At 46.2% G+C, this 14641-nt stretch overlaps 1 long non-coding RNA gene across 1 annotated transcript; it reads left to right on the top strand.

Annotated features, from left to right (window-relative positions):
* Positions 1–9507: 9507 nt before the first annotated feature.
* Positions 9508–10009, top strand: LOC127298376 (uncharacterized). The gene is made up of 2 exons (XR_007849721.2): positions 9508–9651; positions 9740–10009. It is a non-coding gene; the product is annotated as an uncharacterized lncRNA (long non-coding RNA).
* Positions 10010–14641: the final 4632 nt, after the last annotated feature.

Here is a 14641-nt window from a genome sequence, read left to right as displayed (position 1 = left end):
TATTGAATAAATGCCTTGGTTCAAAACCTCGCAATACACAAATACAGAAAATAGCCACCAAAACACTTGGGGGCTAGACAAATATAGAAATATGATGATTGTTTCACAATATAAATCACAATAGTGGGTTACAAAGAAGAGTTATCTACCAGAGGAAAATAATCAGTCATGATCCAATATATCATCAAGGGTAATTCTATTTTCTTCAGGAGCAGCGCCAAGACAATCAGCATAATGTCCAATGGAACGAAGAGGCCAACAGAGCTTTCGAGGATTTGAAGCGCACAATTTCGACACCACCAATTTTGGTGGCGCCAAAGGAAAAGGAACCTCTCCTGCTGTATATTGCAGCCACACCCCAAGTGATTAGCACGGTGCTAGTTGTCGAAAGAGAAGAAGAAGGGAAAATCCATGGAGTGCAGAGGCCAGTATACTTCGTGAGCGAAGTTTTGTCGGCCTCAAAACAAAGGTACCCTCAGTACCAAAAGCTAGCATATGGAGTGTTCACAACAGCACGAAAATTGCGCCACTATTTTTCGGCACACCCGATCATAGTGGTCAATGAAGCTCCCTTGTCAAATATACTAAACAATCCAGAAGCTACGGGTCGTGTCTCCCTTTGGGGAATAGAACTTTCCCCTCGGGACATCACGTATGAAAAAAGAAAAGCAGTCAAGTCGCAAGTTCTTCCAGACTTCATTGCAGAGTGGATGGAGCTGCAAAACACAGGACCCCAAGACTTGTCGAGAACATGGACCATGAACTTTGATGGGTCCAAGAGACTTGAAGGAGCTGGTGCAGGAGTAGTACTTATATCACCTGAAGGCGACAAGTTAAAATATGTCCTTCGGATGACGTTCCCTAACGCATCCAATAACGAAGCAGAATATGAAGCTCTCATACACGGGATGAAGATGGCGAAAGCTTGTGGTGCAACTCGACTAAAAATCTTTGGCGACTCACAATTAGTGGCTCAGCAAGTTATGAACCAATGTGACGCAGTCAATGACAGCATGATGGCATACAAGGAGGTGTACAACGAGCTCGAGAAGTTGTTTGATGGATGCGAAGTAAATCATATTAGCAGATTGAGCAACGACGAAGCCGACGTTCTTGCAAACATCGGGTCGCAATGCCTTGAAGTTCCACCAGGCGTATTTTGGGAAGAGATAACAGAGAGATCTACTAAATCGACAAAATCAAAAAAGAAGGAGAAGAAACCCTCGGGGGCTACTAAGGAGGAGAAAGAAGAAGAAGAAGATCAGGACCTGATCATGATGATACAGATACCATGGATGCAGACGTATATATCATACATCCTCAGGAAAGAAATACCCGATGATCCAGTTGAGGCAAGGCGAGTAATTCGACGCTCCAAAGCTTTCACGGTGATCAAAGGAGAATTGTACAAACGAAGTATTTCAGGCGTCCTGCAAAGGTGTGTCACACCCGAAGAAGGAAGAATAATTCTGAAGGATGTTCACGAAGGAATATGTGGCCACCACGCAAGTAGTCGAGCTATTGCAGCCAAGGTTTTTCGGGCAGGATTCTACTGGTTGACAGCAATCGAGGATGCCAAGGAAATAGTAAGAACGTGCGACGCGTGTCAAAGGTTTGCCGCAAAACCTCACTCTCCAGCAGCAGAACTAACACCAATACCATTGTCGTGGCCCTTTGCCCAATGGGGACTTGATATGGTGGGCAAGTTACACAAATCCTGGCCAGGAGGAAAGGAGTATATGCTAGTAGCTGTCGACAAATTTACAAAGTGGATAGAAGCGAAGCCGATAAATTCACCCGACGGAGCGTCCGCAGTAAAATTCATAAAAGGCCTCATCTTCAGATTTGGAGTGCCCCACAGCATCGTCACAGACAATGGCAGTAACTTCACATCCCACGAATTCAAAGATTATTGCAAAGAAGTGGGTATCAAATTGCACTTTGCGTCAGTTGCACATCCTCAAACCAATGGGCAAGTCGAGAAAGCCAATGGCATCATTTGCAATGGCATCAAGAAACGCCTGCTAGGACCACTAGAAAAAGCTCGACATACCTGGCCAGAAGAACTACCAAGTGTGTTGTGGAGCATCCGAACAACACCAAATACGGCGACACAGGAGACTCCGTTTTTCCTGGTCCATGGAGCAGAGGCAGTACTGCCAATAGAAATAGAGCACGACTCCCCCAGAGTTACAGAGTATAATGAAGAAACTTCTAAGATAGCGTTGGAAGACGACGTCGACGCACTCGACGAAGCTCAAGATGAAGTACTATCAAGGGTAACCAAATACCAACAGGACTTGAAGAATTACCACAGTCGACGTTTGCGGCCAAGATCTTTTCAGGTGGGAGACCTAGTTCTTCGGCTCACGCAAAAAAGTCATGAAAAACTCGAGTCACCATGGCTTGGCCCTTACATTGTCACGGAAGTAATCGGAGGAGGAGCATACAGGATAAAGGACAAGAAGACAGGGGTGGAGGAGCAAAACCCCTGGAACGTGGCGCAACTCAGGCGTTTCTACGCCTAGAGCTGAAAAATAGTCCTTGTAAAACCTCAATGTACTGAAACGCCCGCGAGTTTTCAGACGCACTCTTTTCCTTTTTCGGGGCACCGAGTGGGGCCGGGAAAGGTTTTTAATGAGGCGGGCTCGCGGTGCTGCAATATAATAAAGATAGTATCAGTATGCCTTTTCTTCATCGACACGCTCAAAGTTTCTGACACGACGAATTTCAATATAGTTCTTCGAAAAAAGAAAAGCCTCGCCTTGGTATTAAAATACCTCGCGAGTCAATACAGATACAACATAGTACTTAACAAAAAAGCTCGGGGGTTGATTTTCGCTAACATTGCATATTGAATAAATGCCTTGGTTCAAAACCTCGCAATACACAAATACAGAAAATAGCCACCAAAACACTTGGGGGCTAGACAAATATAGAAATATGATGATTGTTTCACAATATAAATCACAATAGTGGGTTACAAAGAAGAGTTATCTACCAGAGGAAAATAATCAGTCATGATCCAATATATCATCAAGGGTAATTCTATTTTCTTCAGGAGCAGCGCCAAGACAATCAGCATAATGACCATCTGCAAAAAAGTCGGCATCCATCCGAAGAAGGTCTTCAATCATTTCTTCGGCTATAGGCGAAACCTTCGTGTTAATTCGGTCGACACCAACTCTTCGGCGCCTTACCTTCTCATGAACTTTCACAACAACTTGGGTCAGGTCAAGCTTCGAGTGGCAAATCTGAAGCATGATAAGGGCAAATCTGGCGCCAGCTACAAGTTGAGCTCTGACAAAATCATGGATCCTGTGGGCATCCTTGAATTTCTCCATTAACTCAGGAAGAGTTTTTGGTTGAACGTTCCGAGGAAACATGGAGTTGTAAACCATAGACAGGGTCTTGGTACAGAAGTTAAGGAAGTCGCGAGTTTGAGAGGCGCGATCCTGAAATCTGACAATCCGGCGGGTCCTCTCTGGAGTAGCCCAAAACAGAAAACCATGGTCAAGGGAAAGGTTAACAAGGAGGTTCGTCCTAGTATTTACCCTCTCTTCCTCGGCAGCAGCATCAGTAAAGGAACCTAGTAAAACAACGGAGTAGAAAACTTTCAGAGACGTAGCATGAAGACGAAAGATATCGAAGGATGAAACAAGCATACCAGACATATCCGCACTGGCTTCATTCATTAACTCGAGCATGAAATTTTCTCGAGTAGTCGCCTTTTCAGCCTCGGAAGCAGCGATTTCCTTAGCAGCCACGGCCTCGCGAACTTGCTGAAGTGCAATTTTTTCGGCTTCAGAGGACTTACGAGATTTTTCCATCATCACAAGTGTTTGCTTCTTTGCATACTGAAGTTGTTGCCGAAGTTCATCCAATTCTCGCGGCAAGGAATCTTCGACAGGTGTAGCATCAGCAAGAGTTCTTCTTGAGCGAGAAGAAGAAGGCGAAACATTGGAAGGAGCGGAGGATGGAGTATAGTTATCAAATACCAACTGAAATTTAATGAAACAAGACAACATCAATCAACAAGGAAAGACAGAGTTTTCATTCATCTTTCGGAATAATTACAAAGGCCTTACAGTGTAGCTAATAAAGTACGTGTCGCCAAATAACTACTTTGGCGACAAGAGCAAAAGAAACAGAAAGAAAAACAAAGAGGCATGCAACTAGACCTCCGGCCTTGATGAGCTAGGAGTCGAAGCTGGTTTGATCCCGAGATAGGCCAAGATTTTCTTCGTGTTGGGCTTGGCTGCCTTAATCAGCGACCTCCATCTTGATTGCTCTATTTGATTGGTGTCGCCAACCTTCATCCAATCAACAGATTGTTATCGTCACCACCAAGGCAACAGTACTCTCAACAGCAATCTTCATGTTTTCCTGGCGCATCTTCAGTCCAAGGTCATCTGATGAATTAAAGCTCTTGGCAAGGGTAAGGAAAGTCGGGGGCTCCTCTTTCTTCGGGAAGAAGTAGGGGAACAGCGCCGACAGTCCCGCACTAGCATTCGCCACGCCTTCACGAATTTCGGCTCCATGAAGCTCAAGATAAGAAAGTGCGTCAAGGAGAGGATCATTGTCGGGATTCTCCAGGTCAAACTCTTGGTTTGTTTGGTCTGCCACATGAAACAAAACGTTGGTCAAAAACAAGAAACAGCAAGAAGCACAAAAATAGAAGAAATCAATAATATTACTTTGAGTGCGTCGACTTTGTGATTTCAGACGCTTGAGGATCCCCTGCTCACGATCAGCCTGTGCAGCTTTGTGTTCATTTAAAGCAGTTTCAGCATCCTCAAGTCTTTTCTGCAGATCCTCGACACGAGCAGTCTTCGCTTTGGCTTCATCAGCCTCTGCTTTGGCTTCACTAGCAACAAGTTCGGCTTTCTTACGCGCCGCTTCACTTTGCTTCAGTTGGTGAGCAAGTGTGTCGGCACGTTTGTTGGCCTCTGCAAGTTTCTCTGTCGAAGTATAAAAGAAAAATGAAAGGTCAAAAAGGTTGCGACAAAGGATAGCAGCAAGAAGTCAAAAGCAAAGACAGCAAAAAAAAAGTTATTACCCTCAGTTCTGTTGGCATGTTCACGGTACCCAACGAATTGGGATCCGATGCGAATAAGCTCTTTGACCATGGGCTGTCAAAGAAGGAAAAAAAAGAGAGAGAAATATCGGTATGAAAAACGGGTGAAGACATGAAAAAACAAAATAGAAGAAATATAGATGTCGACAAACTTACATCGTCCAAGAACAAAGTAGAAGAGCCGCCTAACTGAGGGGCAGGCTCAACAATCGTTTCAATCCTTGCCCTTTTTGGTGAAGGCGCAAGGGGGCTTGATGGCGGAGTAGTGGTGACGACGTTCCGTTGAGGAGGCGAAGATTCTTCTCCTTCAACTAGAGTGTCCGAAGCAAGCAAAGTATGTGACGTACTCGTACGGGGAGCCGCGTCGACAGCTCGTACTTCTCCCTCGTCATCACTGCGATTAAAAGAAGACAGCATAAAAAGCAGGACAAGACAAAACATTTCGGGTACAGAGATAAGGAGAAATAAAATAGACTTACGAGCTGACGAAGGATTCAAGATAAGGATCGTAAGTTGCCTTCTGGTGTGAAGGATCAACTTCTTCGGCTTTGGAAGTGCCGGAGCTTTCGACATTATTCCTTTTCCTTTTGCCTTTCGGGGAGACAGCGGGAGGAGGAGATTGTGCCGACGAAGTATCTTCGGAATTACCCGCAGATTTTCGTGAATCCACGGGTTCGTTCACAAAGGATGGAGCTTCCTGATTGTCATCCGTGACAATGGCCCTTTCTTCGACTTCTCCATCCTCAGGAAGAGGAGGAAGGGAAGCCATAGTAGGATGGTTCTGCAGGAAAATAGCGACAAAAGAAAAATTAGAGAAATATCAATACAATGAGATGCAGGGAAAATTCGGAATAAGACAAAAATTCGAGAAGACAAAATACCTCGGGGAGAGGATTGGCGGAGCTGTATGGTGCCACGCGGCAAGAGGAGGGAATAGGATCCTTCTTGTTCAGCGAGGATATTCTTCGAATCAGTTTCTCCAAGTCCTTTACAGAAAGATCATTGGAGAGCCTATTGGCGTCATTTGCACCAGCATACGTCCAAAGGGGATTTTTGCGGGCCTGAAGAGGCTGCACTCTAATCCTAAGGAAGTAGGCGGTGATTTGAACACCAGACAGTTCTTTGCCTCGAGTATTTTGAAGCTGATGAATACGAGACATAAGTGCTTCTGTCGACGTTTTCTCTTCTTCGGAAGCTTCAGCATCCCAGGAGCGGCGGCGCTGAATTTTAGCACTTCCGTCGAAAGGGGCTATGTTGTGCTCAATGGAATTGGCACTTTCTTCGTGTATGTAGAGCCACCTTTTGCGCCACCCTTGGACAGAATCAGGAAATTTGACGTCGAAGTAATCAACGTCAGATCGAACACAGATAACAATGCCGCCTATGTTATAGGAGGCGTTGTGGGAGCCATTGCGGCGGAGGCAGAAAATGCGTTTCCATAGAGCCCAGTTAGGAGGGACTCCAAGGAAGCACTCGCAAAGAGTGATAAAAATAGAGACATGGAGGATGGAATTGGGGGTCAACTGGTGCAGCTGAATCCCATAAATAAAAAGAAGGCCGCGGAGGAAATCATGAATTGGGGCAGAAAGGCCGCGGATGAGGTGATCAACGAAACTAACCCGATACTCCATTGGAGGGTTTGGGTAGCTTTCTTCGCTGGGAAAGCGGATGGCGTCCTCTTTCTTCATCAGGCCTAGCCTCTTCAGCAGGTTGACGTCTTGGTTGGAGATTTTAGATCTCTCCCACTCAAGGTCTTCAGCGGCCATCTTGGACTCTGGAGTACTGTGGCGAGTGAGTCGCGTGCGCGGTGGCATCAACGGCACTGGAACAGCAACGTTCGTGCGTGCAGATGATCAAAGAGAGTTGGGCGTAGTGGAAGTTTTTGCAAAGAGGAACAGATGTGCGGCGCAAGCGAAGGAGTGAACGGAGGTTGAAGAAAGGTTTATATAGGAATCGGGCGAAGCAATGCACCGTTGGATGAAGAAATCGTGTGGTGAAAAAAAGATCTTGTAGATAAAGGGTAAAAAGGTATTTTTACTGAGATGGAATAGAACAGGCGTTACCGTACGTGCGCCAGGAAAAGCGGAGGACGTGTGTCCCCCACTTGCACGACGTGTCAACATGGTGGACACAATGGACCCACAAGGCAGAAAAATCACGACTATTAACAGAGATGAAGTAAATTTGACTAAGGGAAGCATGTCGACAAGAAAAATAAAAGCAGATTGGCGACAGGAGAAGTCATTGAATACTTCGGGAGCTTTTGATCAAATACAAGTTTTTGCCCAAATGCTCGGGGGCTACTTTGACAAAAGTAAACTTTCGAGTATGGCAATATAGAAATTGTGGGAGCCTACAACCAAGCACAAGTCCTTGGCTGTAGCCTCGGGGGCTACTCCCATCGGGAGCGCTGGTCGCGCACCCGAGAGATGAAAAGAAGATCATATCGAGAAATAATGACAATATAGCGGCAAGGTGGACTAAAATGTTGAGCCTACAACCAAGTACAAGTCCTTGGCTGTAGCCTCGGGGGCTACTCCCATCGGGAACGCTGTTCGCGTGCCCGATGAAGTTAAAATAGAAAGATAGAAAAGCAAAAAAGTATATTTCGAGTTATAATTAACTCTACATATACTCCTATCGGGAGAACAATATAAGTCATATTTGACTCGATAAAATGTGCCACTCCAACAGCCGGAAAAGCACTCGACAATATATTCTCAGAACGCCAAAGTTGCGATCAATTTCTGAATGCCGCAAATTTGCGAAGGTAAGACCCCAGATCCGTTCTGCTGGGCGTGGCATCGCCGAAGACTGCGCTCTGCTACTTTTATCCGTATCAACAGATACGAAGAAAAATCCTAACGGACGCGTTAGGTACTCGATAAATTTGACTGGGACTCGACAGAATGGTAAGACCTTAAGCGGTACCTGTCGAAGTTTACACCAGTATCCCGAGATCATGTCCAGGGACGTGATCTTGAAGTAGGTTTTTGCGGATTGCCACTAGAGCAGTTAACTAGTACTTGATCCGTCAGATGAACTAGCCCCAACTACCATTATCCCTGTACAATATAGAATTTTATGTGAAGAAATATAAAAAGGTTAAAGCTCTCGAATAAAAATAAACAGTGGAGATTTTCCCTGACTCTACGATTCAAGCAAAATCTCGGGGGCTACTGACATAGGCATCCCAAATGGGCCTGCCGAAGATAGTACCCGGGATTTACTGAAGGCCCAATACCCGAAGGATAAGAAGTTTCGGGAGCCCAAGATATATTAAGGAAAGTTAGAGTTGTAATAGGAAGTGTTATTTGTAATCTGGCGGGATGAGTTAGAAACCGGCCCGGACTCTGTAACTTGTACAAAACAAAACCCTCGGCTCCACCTCCTATATAAAGGGGGAGTCGAGGGACGAAGAGATCATCGAATTATTGTTACAAACCCTAGTTTTCATAATCGTCGAGTACTTTTCGGCTGAAACCTTCGAGATCTACTTGCCCTCTACTTCCAACTAAACCCTAGCCTATAATCCATAGGCATTGACAAGTTGATACCTCGTCACCCGCAGCTGTTCTTCATCCGGCTGCGATACGTCATCATCATCATGAACATCGAAAGATTGGATGTTTATCCGAGTTCATGACACCGTGTAATACAATGCTCCTGATATTTTTGGGTGCTAGCATGCTGCTCGGCATGAAAAATATTATGCTGTATAATTCTTAGATATTTAAAATGTACCACACAACTTTTGTTTTTGAATGGTTCTTTTTAGTGGCCGAACGGAACTTAAAGCAAAAAAAACTATTTATTTTCTTAACCCATTGGAAATTCAATTTGGTACAAAACTATGGAACATGGAAGGGGCTTATGTCACATGCACAATTGTTGAACGAACCTCTACCCGTCATAATAAAATCGCTTGACTCATCCACCTAGCTTGAACCTGCTTACCCTCCTACGATTGGCCATCTTTCAATCAATAGTCCCGTTTGCTTCGCACCGACAAGGTTTCGATGTCGCGCCCTCCCTTAGATCCTCGATGTGGTCGTCTCCCACATGCCTCCATCGTGTGTGGACCTGTTTTTCCAATTTTGTATTTTGGTGTATTGAAGATAATATTATGTTGGAAATACTCGCGGTTGTCTCCCACGTGCCTCCATCGTGTGTGCACCTGTTCGATAAAAATTAAATATAATTTCCAATTTTGTATTTTGGTATATTGAAGATAATATTATGTTGGAAATACTCGATGGAAAATGAGAAAGAACAACGTGTACACGCCTTTTGGGAATTTTCTAGCGTGGGGCAGTTATTAAAACGTTCTATGTGTATTTATGGAAATACATGCTGAAAAATGAGAAAGAAGAAGAGGTCTGGATGACACGTGCTAGGGAAAATTGAAAAGAAGATTCGGGTGGTGCTCCTAGCGGACAAGCCGGTGTAGAGGAAAAGGATAAGGCTTTCTTGCAGCAAAGGGGATCCGATGACCCCATCCCCTTCTCTGAGTTTCTATCGCGTCGGCGGCTGCCGGTGGTCTGGGCTATTCTCTCCACCGCGCCTCCTTCCGGGTAAATACCCTTCTCTCAATTTCTATGGCGCCGGCTCCTGGTGGTCTGGGCGTGTTCTTATCTGCTCACCGTCTCCCCATTGCTGTAGGGCCGTGCCTGCGCTAAGCTTTTTCCTCCGGTGCTCCCCCGGGGTCAGATCCAGCCGATATATTTTTCAATCCGTGCCTGCGCTCACCTTTTTCGTCCGGTCCTCCTCCGGGACAATTCCAGCCTATTTTCCAATCCTTCCTTTTTCCTCTCTTTAATTCATGTACGCAGCAGATTTCGCACCAATCAATGGTGTGGTACTTGATTCACCTTCCTGATATTCCGTGTAATTTCCAACGTATATAAACCGGTGGCAATCGTTGGAAGGGAACGATGTGGGACTATTTAACTCTGAGTATCGATGGTGTGTTTTCTGGATGGATTTGTTTGGGTTGCTTGTGAATTTCTCTTATGGGCCTGATTTGAGAAAAAGTCACTGGTCGCGTAGCGCGCTTCCAGAGGAGCCGGTCGAGGGAAGGGGCCGCCATCAAGGAGAATCAGGTCTCCCGCGTCATCGTGGTGGCTCGGCTCGGCAACGCAGACGGGGAGAGAATCGTTCTTTTGAATCTGAAGGAACCGGTATAGTGGTATTTAGCTGTATTATGTATTTTGGTGGGAGGGTAAAACGGTCCAAAAAAATGTTGGACGAAAATTTTGGTAGAAACCTTAGCTCCTTTATTATTAGGTACTAGTAAAAATGCCCGTGCTTTGCAACGGGAGAGAAAAATCAACATCACAAAAATCAATTTTGTGCACACTACTGCAGAGTTTGATTATTTATAAATTCATATTGTATAACATGTAATAAAAAATGGTAATATACTTGGGAGTACGCGGCGGCGGGTGACTGGGTTATCTTTCTTTCCCACCATCTTCATCTGCGGACGTCACGATCTTCCCCTCACCTTTATAAGAGTCTCGCACGGTTTAGGCAACATCTAGGGACTCCCCCTCTTCCTAAAGGCCCTGGTTTTCCCAATCTTCATCTGCGGACAACACCGCCTTCCCCTCACCTTCATACAAGTCTCGCATCTAGGGATCCCCTCCCAAAGGCAACCGGGTTTGCCCCCCTCTCCCAACCTTCATCTGCGGAATGCATTTACGTCCCAATGTGAGTCTCGATGCAGCCCAACATCTCGGGACTCCTCACAATTAATCCCTTTAATTACACCGGCCAACTGTAACATGGAGGTAGCCTCTATCCCAAAGCTTAAGGCTTTTTAAAAAAAGTCAAAACAAGTAAAGTTTGACCAAACTTTTATAAGAATATATCAACAAATATAATATTTTGTAGATACCATACGAAAAAATATTTTATTATCTATTTGATGATATTGATTTTGTATTTTGCATGTTAATAATTTTTTGTTAAAACTTAGTTAAACTTGACATAGTTTGACTTTCTAAAAATAATATAAGCCTTAAGATTTGTGATGGAGGTAGTATTAGTGAGGAACTCAAATTCCACTACCAGAAAGCATGTAGGCTTTTATATGTTTGATAAGTAAATATTTAAAATTTTAAAATGGTATCTTTTACCGAAGCTAGTGGCAATTGGTAGGGTTAGAAGATTCGCCATTTTTCGAGAAAAAAAGATAAAACTAATATATTTTTGAAACCTTCTTAATAAAACAATTATATTTGTAAATAAATTGAAGAAGGGGATTTTAAGAGTTTGTGTTTGCCGGTTCGAAGGTTGACCCTCTATAACTTCAGCACTCCATACATTGAAGACGCCATTTAACTGATAAGATTGATACTGCAGCCCAGTTTGTCGCCGTGCCTAAACCAAAGTTTCGAAGGGTTGTGAACTTCACCGACAGCAGTGTCCCAACTCCCAACACAAGGAATGTAGCTAGAGCATTAATCCTTCCCCAGTCATTGACACGACCAACAAATCAACCTCGTGGGCGTCAGCAGCAGCCAACACGCGCATCACCGCTGGCGCTACGCTGCCTACCACGCCAGACGTGTCGTCAGCTTAGGCATGACCGGGTGAGGAGGTGCTGCAGCCGCTGGACTCGAATGCCGGACGCGTCGAGGTCGCCACAGCGTGTCCATGATTGGCTGCGGTTGGATTGGACTGTATGTATTCTTTAACTAAGCCGCCTGCTTCTTCCATCCAATCTCCCTCCTCCACCACTGTAATTTTCCTCTTTTTTCCCCAAATTCGTCAAGATCCTCCATCGTCTTTACACGATCTGGAGGATGATACATCTTGCAGTTCCTCCTTTAACTCATTCCCACCGCAAACATAGATACTATTTAATTCCTTCCTGAACCATCGGATCTTTAGACTAAACAATGGAGCTTCTGCTTGTTAGAGCATCTCCACTCGTCCCCCCGACGAGGCCCCCGAGTGACGTTTTTTCCATCCGGACGGCGAAATTCGGCCCAGTCGCGCCCCCGGTTCCTCGTTTTCGTCCGGATTTGACCCTTCATCCATCCGGCGAGCCCACGCCATCCCCGGCCCCCCGGGGCGCGCTCGGGGACTCCGGACGAAGCTAAACCAACCGCCCACGCCCACGTGTCTCCTCTTTCGTCCGGATTCCCCGAGCCATCCTCTTTTTCCCCGAGAAACGCCGCTTGGGGAGCACACGACTGGGAAACTACTCCTCCCCACGCCAAATCTTCCTCCAATCCGGACGAAAAATTCGCCGAATTTGGGCGTGGGGAGCGCCAACGAGTGGGGATGCTCTTACTCCCAGGCGGCACGTCGTCCCTCCTCTCTGCCGCTCTGCGTGCGCAGTCTCAGCGGCCCGCACCACTATTTTTATGTCCCGGCGGCGAGCCAGCTCGCCTCCCTCCTCCCCGCTCCTCTCACACGACGGCCTCCCCTCCCTCCCGCTGCTTATTCCCTGTCGCCCGCACTACCTCAGCCCAAAACTCCGAGGGCGATCTGCTCGGCCGCTCCAGCGCCACCCTCGATCTCCACGGTCAAGCCTGGAGCTCCTCCTTGTCGGACCCCAGCCTCTTGCCCATGGGCTTGATTGGAGCCGCGCCGCGCCGAACCTGCTCCGCCCAAAGCCGCGCGCACCCCTGCCGTCATGGTCCGTCGCCCGCGGTGCTGCTGCTATGCTTGCAGACACCGACCACCGCAGGTCCTCTGTTCCCGTTGCCTCTCCCTGTCCTCCTCCACCTCTCCCTCCTGCACGAGCTCGACGGCGGCGGCCGCGAAGAGTCCGCAAGGCGGGGCGTGTCGGAGATCTCGGGGTGGAGCTGGTCGGCCATGGAGGCGGGGCGCTGGAGGGCTAGCGCTTTTGTCTGCAGAGCATGGCGAGGTGGGTCGGGCCTGAGGCGGAAAAAATGCTGAGCTAGCAAGGCGCGTGGTCTGCGTCTGCGTGGCGGACGACGCGATGTACCGGTCTGCCGGCGCGAGCGAGCTCGTTTATGCGCGACTACAAAGCAAACCGTTTTTGTAACATTAGCGGTGGCATTGCGTGTAAATTCAGCTGAAAAGTAAGGGTAGTTGAAAAACGGACGAAAAAATTTGGGGAGAAACCTTCCTTCTTTTATTAGTAGGTATAGACTAGCAAAAGTGCCCGTGCGTTGCATCGGAAAAATAAATTTTCAAATGCTATGGCAAACATTTTCTCATTTTAATGACCAATATAATCATTCATAATAAGATTAAATGGCAAGCCCTTGGACAGCATCGAGGCTTGAGGATACCTACCGTCCAAGATCCGCGGCGGCCAGTCCTACGCCCCGCTCTAGCCAGTTAGCGTCGGACAATCAGCGTCAGCCAGCCCTGAGCCGGAGCACGGCCTCCTTCAATCGTCATCTATTGCGCCCCCCTTCCGCTAGAAGTGATAGGTGAGAGGAGAGAGAGCGGGGTACATGGCGTTCTGGCCAGCAGCGCGTGGATGGCAACAAATCGAACCGTTTTTTTTTCACTTCCCTGTGGCAACGATGGATAATATTCTTAAATTTTTAGGGGTAAATTCGGAAAAAATGATGATCTGGAAGAAGCCTGAGCTCCTTTATTATTAGATAAAGAATTAGTGTGTTGCCAGGCCAAACATATTTACACCTATATACACTAACAATAATTTAGTCTCTTAAATTTACACAAAACAAATCAAGATGTGAGTGTCAATACGGCTGGCTACAATCTTTTTTCCTCTAAACAGCCTTCCTGCCGTACAAATATGAACCATGTAAAGCTCAGTTGTGCTACACAGACAGCTTAAATTTTGCATTGCCCAGGTTTTAAATGCTCACTACCAGATTTATATGCCCTTCTATACACTATTAAGATTTCAGAAATATGCAATGTTGGAAGTGTCTACATTAGCTTAATGCTGAAAGGCATATACCGTGCACTGCAACGCTTCAAGTACAGGCATGCATCGGAGCAGTTTTAGAGCGACTTGTTGTTGTTGTCAAAGAGCAGTTTGTATCGGAGCCCAGTCTGCGTTCGACGAGAAGCTCGACGGTAAGGGAATCGATAACGGGGAAAGAGGAGTTCTTCGGCCGCGGGATCAGCGACGCTTTTTAACTGGGCCTGCATGCCTTCAATCACGGGTCGAGCAGCGCGAGGAACGAACGGACCTGTGGACTGCGGGCTAGTTTTCAGGAAAGGTAAGGGCGAATATGAAAATTAATGGGGCCTTTTTCTCCTTAGACTCGACCCAGCCATGTACTGCGGGTTGATTCCTGAAAATATAAGGATTAAAGTGCAAAATGGACGGACGGACGACGGAACCCCTTTTTGCTTTATTATTAGGTATAGATAGGACAATGCCCGCGCGTTGCTGCGGAAGAAAAAATATATTATGAAGGCGTCCAAACTACTCTTTGCAATGCATATCTTGTCGGCTTATTCCTTATTTAATTATCCTTTTCGGTGTTTGCATTTGAAGGATTTTTCTCTGAACTTTTCAACGTGTCAATCTTCTCCTTTTAACCAACTAATTTTCTCCACCGATAAAATTGAAAAGCTTTTACCATAACACGTCAT

This window comes from Lolium perenne, chromosome 5 (assembly GCF_019359855.2).
Source record: "Lolium perenne isolate Kyuss_39 chromosome 5, Kyuss_2.0, whole genome shotgun sequence".
Lineage (NCBI taxonomy): Eukaryota > Viridiplantae > Streptophyta > Magnoliopsida > Poales > Poaceae > Lolium > Lolium perenne.
The sequence above is the reverse complement of the archived record's forward strand: the minus strand, read 5'-3'. Positions and strand labels throughout refer to the sequence as shown.